The sequence below is a fragment of the Lepidochelys olivacea genome, assembly GCF_965140295.1.
Source record: "Lepidochelys olivacea isolate rLepOli2 genome assembly, chromosome: 17".
NCBI classification, from domain to species: Eukaryota; Metazoa; Chordata; order Testudines; family Cheloniidae; genus Lepidochelys; species Lepidochelys olivacea.
The window spans coordinates 23,837,931-23,846,798 of NC_140427.1; the positions used below are offsets into that span (position 1 = coordinate 23,837,931).

Consider the following 8,868-nt stretch of genomic DNA (forward strand, 5'->3'; position numbering starts at 1 on the left):
GGTCATTGCACAAAGTAAAACTATTTCCCCATGTTTATCCCCCACCCCCACCCCGCTCCTCAGACGTTCTTGTCAACTGCTGGAAATGGCCCACCTTGATTATCACTACAAAAGGTTTCCCTCCTCCCCCTCTCTCCCCCCTGCTTCTCCTGCTTGTAATAGCTCACCTTAAGTGATCACTCTGGTTACAGTGTGTGTGGTAACACCCATCGTTTCATGTTCTCTGTGTATATAAATCTCCCCACTGTATTTTCCACGGTATGCATCGATGAAGTGAGCTGTAGCTCACGAAAGCTCATGCTCAAATAAATTGGTTAGTCTCTAAGGTGCCACAAGTCCTCCTTTTCGCATGATGAAAAGGGCTTTGAAACATGAGTGGCTTCGACAGAAGCAGTCATAAGGGCCTGTTCCAGTGGTGTAAGTGCTACGGACTGGCCTCCCCTTGACATTTGTTGCAGGTCAGCTTGAGTTACTCCATATTCAAGTGTCTGCCCTCCAGCTTTGCTGAGAATCCAACAGCGTGTTAACACTTTGGAAGTGGGATCACTGTGGTGGGATGAGTTTACCCACAGCAAGAGAGCTATGGTTGCAGCCAATGAACCAATTGACATGTATCTGCCGCATCCTTGTACTGCTAACCCATGAGCCTGGCTGGCTCTGTGAGTCATCCTATGCTTTTACCAGCTGTGGGTGCATCCTGCCCACGTCACCTTCCTGATTACATGCTGGTGTGAAGTCGGTTGTCTTTTGTGTTTCCAGCTCTTGTGTAGTTTGCACCCCTCTCGCGTGCTCCTGATCAATGAGCAGTCCTGCCTTGTGCTCCAGAGTGGTCCTGGTCTGAGATCCACTGCCCTGTGGAGAGAGCAGCTGTAATCAGGCCCATCTGAATGCTAGCCTCTGAGCCAGTGAAGGACAGGGCTCATGGCCAGGATCCTCGCCAGTACCCGCCACCCCCCGGGACAGGAGCTTGGGTCGGTTATACAAATCGGTTGGGGGGGCAGGGAGGCAGCAGGAATTGGGGGTGGGACAGGCGTGTTAATTGGCTGGTGTGTTTGGAGCAGCGGGAACATTAAGGACTCAGCCTGGGGTGTGACAGTCACATGTGGGCTTGTGGGATAGGTCCCCTTTGTGGAGAGCAGCTCTGCTAGCTTTGCCTGGGGGAGGATGGAGAGATTTCCTAGGGGGAAGAATAGGGAAATAATCTCCATCTGTCTCCAGCCCAGCAGGTCTTTTCCCCCTAAAATCTGCTCAGCCCAGCCCCTCTCCCCCTCCTCCCAATCTCGCTACTGTCTCTTTTTTCCTTTCGCATTTTCCAGTCGGGAGGAGAAGGGGAAAGTGGATGGGGTGGAGAATAGAGAACTCCTCCCTCGTCCAGAGGCAAGGAGAGCTGTGACTTCACTCAGCCTGGTGGGATGGGGCTGGTGTGTTCTCCCACACCTTTGGGACCACTGCCCACACCGACAGAGCAGCAGGAGGTCACTGCACCAGGGCTGGCTCCTAACGGCTGGACTTTGCTGCGTCTATACTGATTGCGTGCGTCTGTGACAGTCGATTCTGGCAGGTATGCAGGCTGATGGCTTGGTGCTGGGGGGATGCCTTGGTGAGACTGGTGGCTTTCCTGCTGCCTGTCACCAGCTGATGCCTGAGGAGTGGATTCTCGGGCATGTGTCCATGGACCTCACCAGTCTGGACAGAGAGTTGGGTTTACGGCCTCCACTCTGACCCTGGAACAAGAGCAGCTACTAAAAGCAGCGTGTTCCATTCCTGCCCTTTACAGGGTCTGCTGCATCCTCCCTGGAGTCTGAGATGACACCCCCAGGCAGCCCTTTCCAGGAAGCACAGGAATCCACTCCAGTCTTTCTCCTAATCCCTAGCACTGTGTCTGCCTGGCACCAGCCCAGCCAGCATCTGTCACCAGGGATGGCCATGAAAGCAGCAGGCTGGAACTCAGGGCCCCGCGGGGAAGGGTTCCAGCTCCACTCCTTGCCTCCTCCCCCATTCTCCTCTCTCACCAATGCCATCTCCATAAACAAAGGGGGAGTGGGGCTGGGGTGGTGGCAGAGGAGTCAGCGAAAGGAAAAGAGTCCGTTGGTGAAACCCCACCCCTGCGTGAGTGAGTAGCACTGAGGTAATGCAGCCCAGCCCTGGCTCCACTCACTGATATAAGGCAGCCACCAACACAGGTACACTCAGGAGTGAGCGGATCCTCTGGAGCCTACACAGACAGCGACAGGGGCCTGCAGGTGCTGCCAGCTAGGAGTCCCGCTCCCTTTCTGCCGTTGGCTTGAAAGTATCTAGGGCGTGGCAACATGTCGATGGGGCTGGAGATCAGTGGGGTGGCCCTGTCGGTGTTGGGCTGGGTGGGCACCATCGTGTGCTGTGCAATGCCCATGTGGAGGGTGACGGCCTTCGTCGGGGACAACATCGTGACAGCCCAGCTCATCTGGGAGGGGCTGTGGATGAACTGCGTGGTGCAGAGCACTGGCCAGATGCAGTTCAAGGTCTACGACTCCGTGCTGGCGTTGCCCCAGGACCTGCAGGCGGCTCGTGCCCTGGTGGTGATCGCCATCGTGCTGGCCGTGCTGGGCTTCATGGTTGCCCTCATCGGAGCGCAGTGCACCAGGTGCGTGGAAGATGAGACAACCAAGGCCAAGATCACCATCATGTCTGGGGTGATCTTCTTGCTGGCTGGGATCATGACCCTCATCCCTGTGTGCTGGTCGGCCAACACCGTCATCCGCGACTTCTACAATCCTATGGTGATAGAGTCACAGAAGCGGGACCTGGGAGCCTCCCTCTACGTGGGCTGGGCAGCTGCAGTACTGCAGCTGTTTGGGGGGGCTCTGCTCTGCTGCTCCTGCCCCCCCAAGGATGAGAAGTACGCTCCAGCCAAGGTGGCTTACTCCGTTTCCAGATCCACCGGTCCCAGCTATGACAAGAGGAACTACGTGTGAGGGAGGCAGCCCAGCACCCCTCCCGCCTGCCCTGATCCATTCATCAGGCTGCTTCTGACTGTCACTGCCCCCCCGCTGCTCTCTGTAGCCCTTAGAACCCTAGGGCAACATGGCCACCCCTTGCTGCCCCAAGGACGACGGTTGGCTGGCTGCTCACCAGACTTTGACTGTCATTCCAATGGCTGGGTGGAGGAGGAACTGCTCCGTCTCCCTCAGGGCTGCTGGCGAGGGGAAGCAAGACTCTGGCTAAGACTCTCGTTTCTGTTTGTAGATACTTTGTCTTTGATCTATTGCACCCTGGCTCTGAGGCACCCTCATCCCCGCCGGCTGGAGAAACCCCACTGGGCTCCTTTCCTCCTTCAAACCCAACGGATTCCTCCAGCTGGTTCAGCTGGCACCCTGGCGAATTCTCTGGCTGGGGGTGGGGGGCGGATGGGTAACTAAGAGTGAAGAGGTATTTGTACTGAACGTGCCAGCAGCCTCTCCCAGCTGGCACTGGCTGTGCCCTTGGTGTTGGGACCCCTCCTTTTCCCTACCTCCCAGGAGTTTTCTCTGAGGCACTGCTGGGAGCACCCCCGCCCCCCACCGCCATTTACCCTTCCCTCCGGCCCTGAAAGGGAGACACTGGAGCTGATCGCTGTACGGGGAGAAGAATCTGTGCAAGCCGAACTCCAATCAAAAAGAAGAAATGCTGATATATATGCCAAAATCTCACAGGGCATGGTGGAGAGAGGCTACACCAGGGACACACAGCAGTGCTGCTTGAAAGTTAAGGAGCTCAGGCGAGCCTAACAAAAGACAAAGGAGGCAAACAGTCACTCCATCTCAGAGCCCCATACATGCTGCTTCTATGATCAGCTTGCATGGCATTCTAGGGGGGACCCTACCATTATCCCACCACTGTCCGTGGACACCTGCAAGGGGGGAGTCTTACGCAACAGGGAGGAGGAGTTTATGGATGAAGAAGAGGAAGAGGAGGAGGAGAATGCGCAGCAGGCAAGCGGTGAATCCGTTCTCCCCGGCAGCCAGGACCTTTTCATCACCCTGGAGCCAATACCCACCCAAGGCAGGATCCCCAATGCTGAAGCCGGAGAAGGCACCTCTGATGAGTGCACATTTGTAACTACAGGACAGGGTTTAAAAGCAATAGTGTTTAATGTTTGATTTGCCCTGAAGAATTGGGATGCATTCGCAGCCAGTTCAGCTACTGGAAAAGTCTGTTAACATGTCTGGGGTTGGAGCGGGAATCCTCTAGGGACATCTCCATGAAACTTTCCTAGAAAGCCTTTGCAGAAGGTTTCTGGGGAGTGCTGCCTTATTTCATCCTCCACGGAAGGACACTTTACCACGCCAAGCCAGTAGCAAGTAGTCTGGAATCACTGCAGCAGAAAGCATGGCAGTGAATGGTCCTGGGTTTTGGTTGCATTCAAGCAACATTCAGTCTATATCTTTCTGTGTTCGCCTCAGGAGAATGATACCATTCATGGTTACCTGGTTGAAATAGGGGAATTTTTGTAAGGGAACAGTAAAACGACCCGTTCATGCTGGGCTGTTTGCGCTTGGCTAAAAGGGATCATCCCAGAGAATAGCCATGTGGTGGGGTGGGAGGAGGTGTGTGCTGCACATCCACCCGAAAACTGCAGCTCCTCCTTTTAAATGTGAAACCCAACCGGCATTGCTTGCTATGGGAAAGGAGGGCGCTGCAGTTTGAAACCATTCCTACATATTATGAAGGTGGAAGAAGCCAACCCCATGTACCAAAAGGCTTACCATGGCTGCCTGGAAACTGAATTCTGTTGCCCAGCCGTGTGTGTGTGATGTGTCACCATACCAGCGGGCGCTCAATATAAAAGAAAAAATGCGACCTTGTACCTAAAACACGTGCTGTCTGCTGTGAATTGCTTGATTCACTGTGAAAGAGATTCCCTTTTGTTCTCAGAAATGTATCATCTTAAATTTTACTCTCTCTTTTTATCTCCCCCCAGGTGCAAATGTTTCTATGCTCCCCTATCATCTCTGTCCCTGAGGTTATCGCAGATTAGAAGGCAAAAAAAATGCACTCGCGATGACATGTTTTCTGAGCTCATGCAGTCCTCCCACACTGATAGGGCACAGCTTAATGCATGGAGGTATTCAGTGGCAGAGGCCAGGAAAGCATTAAGTCAGTGCGAAGAGCAGAGGCAGGAGGCGATGCTGAGGCTAATGGGGGAGCAAACGGACATGATGAAGCATCTGTTGGAGCTGCAGAAAAGCCAACAAGAGCACAGACCCCCGCTGCATCCACTGTATAACCGTCTGCCCTCCTCCCCAAGTTCCATATCCTCCTCACCCAGATGCCCAAGAATGCTGGCACGGGGGGGGGGGGGGGAGGCTCCGGGCACCCAGCCACTCCACTCCAGAGGATGGCCCAAGCAACAGAAGGCTGTCATTCAAACAGTTTTGATTTGTAGTGTGGCTACAATAAGCAATGTGGCCTTTTCCTTCCCTCCTCCTGCAACCCACCCCACCTGGGCGACCTTGTCAGTTATCTCACTTCTTTTTAATTAATAAAGAAAGAATGCATGGTTTCAAAACAATAGTTACTTTATTTCCTTTGCCAGCTGTGATTGAAGGGGGGGAGGGTGGTTGGCTAACAGGAAATTAAAATCAACAAAGGAGATGGGTTTGCAGCAAGAAGAAACACACACAGCTGTCACACCGTAGCCTGGCCAGTCATGAAACTGGTTTTCAAAGCCTCTCTGATGTGCAGCACACCTAGCTGTGCTCTTCTAATTGCCCTCGTGTCTGGCTGCTCAAAATCAGCTGCCAGGTGATTTGCCTCAATCTCCCAACCCACCATAAATGTCTCCCCTTTACTCTCACAGATATTATGGAGCACACAGCAAGCAGCAATAACAATGGGAATGTTGGTTGCGCTGAGGTCTAACCTAGTCAGCAAACAGCACCAGCGAGCTTTTAAATGTCCAAAGGCACATTCTACCACCATTCTGCACTTGCTCAGCCTATAGTTGAACTGCTCCTTACTACTGTCCAGGCTGCTTGTGTACGGCTTCATGAGCCATGGGACCAAGGGGTAGGCTGGGTCCCGAAGGATAACTATTGGCATTTCAACATCCCCAATGGTAATTTTCTGGTCTGGGAAGTAAGTCCCTTCTTGCAACTGCTCGAACAGCCCTGAGTTCCGAAAGATGCGTGCATCATGCACCTTTCCCGGCCATCCCACGTTGATGTCGGTGAAACGTCCCTTGTGATCCACCAGTGCTTGCAGCACCATTGAGAAGTACCCCTTGCGGTTTACATACTGGTTGGCAAGGTGGTCCAGTGCCAAGATAGGGATATGCGTTCCGTCTATAGACCCACCACAGTTATGGAGCCTGATTGCAGCAAAGCCATCCAGTATGACCTGCACATTTCCCAGAGTCACTACACTTGATAGCAGAACGTCAGTGATTGCATTAGCTACTTGGATCACAGCAGTCCCCACAGTGGACTTGCCCACTGCAAATTGATTCCCGACTGACCAGTAGCAGTCAGGCATTGCAAGCTTCCACAGGGCTATCACCACTCACTTCTCAACTGTCAAGGCAGCTCTTATCTTGGTATTCCTGCACTTCAGGGTGGGGGAAAGCAACTCACAAAGTTCAAGGAAAGTGGCCTTACACATGCGAAAGTTTCGCAGCCACTGGGAATAATCCCATACCTGCAGTACTCTGCGGTCCCACCAGTCTGTGCTTGTTTGCCGGGCCCAGAATCGGCATTCCACTGTATCAACCAGCCCCACTGCTGCCATGATGTCCCTATTGGAACAGCCCATGCTTTCAGGCATGTCTGTGTCCATGTCCTCATCACAATCGTCCTCGTGCTGGCGTCTCTTAGCCTGGTTCTGCACATACTCCAGGATAATGTGCGAGGTGTTTACAGTGCTCACAATAGCAGCGGTGAGCTAAGCGGGCTCCATGCTTGCCATGGTACGGCGTCTGCACGGGTAACCCAGGCAGGCAAAAAGGCGCAAAATGATTGTCTGCCGTTGCTTTCACGGAGGGAGGGAGGAAGGGGTGACTGACGACATGTACCCAGAACCACCCTCGACAATGTTTTTGCCCCATCAGGCATTGGGAGCGCAACCCAGAATTCCAATGGGCAGCGGAGACTGCGGGAACTGTGGGATAGCTACCCACAGTGCACCTCTCTGTAAGTTGATGCTAGCCACGGTATTGAGGACACACTCTGCCGACTTAATGCGCTTAGTGGAGACATACACAATTTACTGTATAAAATCAATTTCTAAAAATTGACTTCTATAAAATTGACCTAATTTCGTAGTGTAGACATACCCTTAGATAGTCCTGCTTCCGCTGCTTTGTACTGAGTTACATTTTTCAATAAAATTGTCCAGTTCCAGTAACAGCTGAGTGACGTGTCCTTCTCCGGCGTATGAAGCAAAGTGCTAGAAATCAGTTTTCCCTCCTCTGGCTGCAGGCTGCAGCCCTGGCTCGGGCTTCGGTCTGGAAGGGCAAGGGTGAACCAGAAAGCTCAGGTGAAAGTGACTTGTCAGGTCACTTTTCAGTAAGCCCTCTCCTCTCCCATGGGTTCATGCTGCAAACTCCCTCTTCACTATCTCCCCAGGCTGGGGCTGGACAGCGGGCCCAGGAGCTTACCCTTCCCAGGTCCCACCATCCCAGTGAGTGACAGAGTGGAGTCCCATTCCAGTGAGGGGCAACCATGGAGACAAATATTTTACTGCTTTTTTGAACAGTCTCAAGGTAAAGACAGCACAGGTTAAGGCAGCTGTGTGGCAATAATTGTACTTGGTGGCTGAGTTGTTACAAACAAATTGCACTACCTTAAAGAACTAAATGTAGGAGTAAGTGATTTAAAGAAGTTCGTGAAAAGTTACAAATAGCTTTTGTAGAAATTGATAATACAGGGTTTGGAGGAAAGAAAACATTTGGGAGTTGTGGAAATAGTAAAAGGTAACTGTTGTGAAGATTTCAGAGTAACAGCCGTGTTAGTCTGTATTCGCAAAAAGAGAAGCTACAGCTGTGGCTCACGAAAGCTCATGCTCAAATAAACTGGTTAGTCTCTAAGGTGCCGCAAGTCCTCCTGTTCTTGTTGTGAAGATGTTAAAGAGTAACAGTTGTGGTGTTACAAGAAGGAAGTTTTTGGTTTAATGATAAAACCCAGTTATATACATGTAACTGTATGTGCAACTCTGTGCAGTCACATTGGATGGAAGCTTGGTCATTAAATTTTCCAAGGGGGTCAGGTAGAGTGGCTACTCCCACCACTATGCTTCTGTACCCAGAAGTTTTTACAGCTATTCTGAGGGAAAATGGGCCCTTTTCCCACAGAAATGGTCTATAAGGGACTGCTGCAGGCAGCAGGCGGAGAGATAATCTGATCAAAATTATTTGACTACATTGGGTAATGTAACCAAAATCACTAAAGGAATGTAAGGGGTTTCTATTGGAACTTAACTTGGCTGCCCATGGTTGTGTCTAGTTGTACAAGATGGGAGTGTAATCAGGGTACAGTTGTGTAAAAAAGCGTAATCACAGTGCAAGGGATGTTAGACAAAAGAGAATTTTGGGTGCGTGCACAGGTAAAAGAAAAGGAAAAGGGGAGGAATGATGGGAACACTGAGCCTTGGGGTGGCTCTGGGGGTTCAGACTGTCGCTTTGGTGGAGGTGCCTGAAAACTCTGTGGGCATGGGGGAGGCAGTTACACCTTGTGTAAAATTAATATGGCTAATGTAATGTTATGGAGGTTAAACTATGGAAGGAATGTGCATTTTCCCAGGACATGTGCAGTGTATATTGGAGAAGGGGTAAAAGAAATACAAACAAAACATGGTACTTAGTTAAAATTAAATGTGCTTTCTTTTTCAGATCTCTGTTTTGGAGCAGGAGATGAA

The 8,868-nt window shown here is 51.5% G+C and overlaps 1 pseudogene across 1 annotated transcript; it reads left to right on the top strand.

Moving 5' to 3' along the window:
• The first annotated feature begins 1,811 nt into the window (after positions 1 to 1,811).
• LOC311532686 (claudin-3 pseudogene) lies at positions 1,812 to 2,954 on the top strand (annotated as a pseudogene). Its single transcript has one exon. The product of its transcript is annotated as a claudin-3 pseudogene (transcript).
• The last annotated feature ends 5,914 nt before the right edge of the window (positions 2,955 to 8,868 follow it).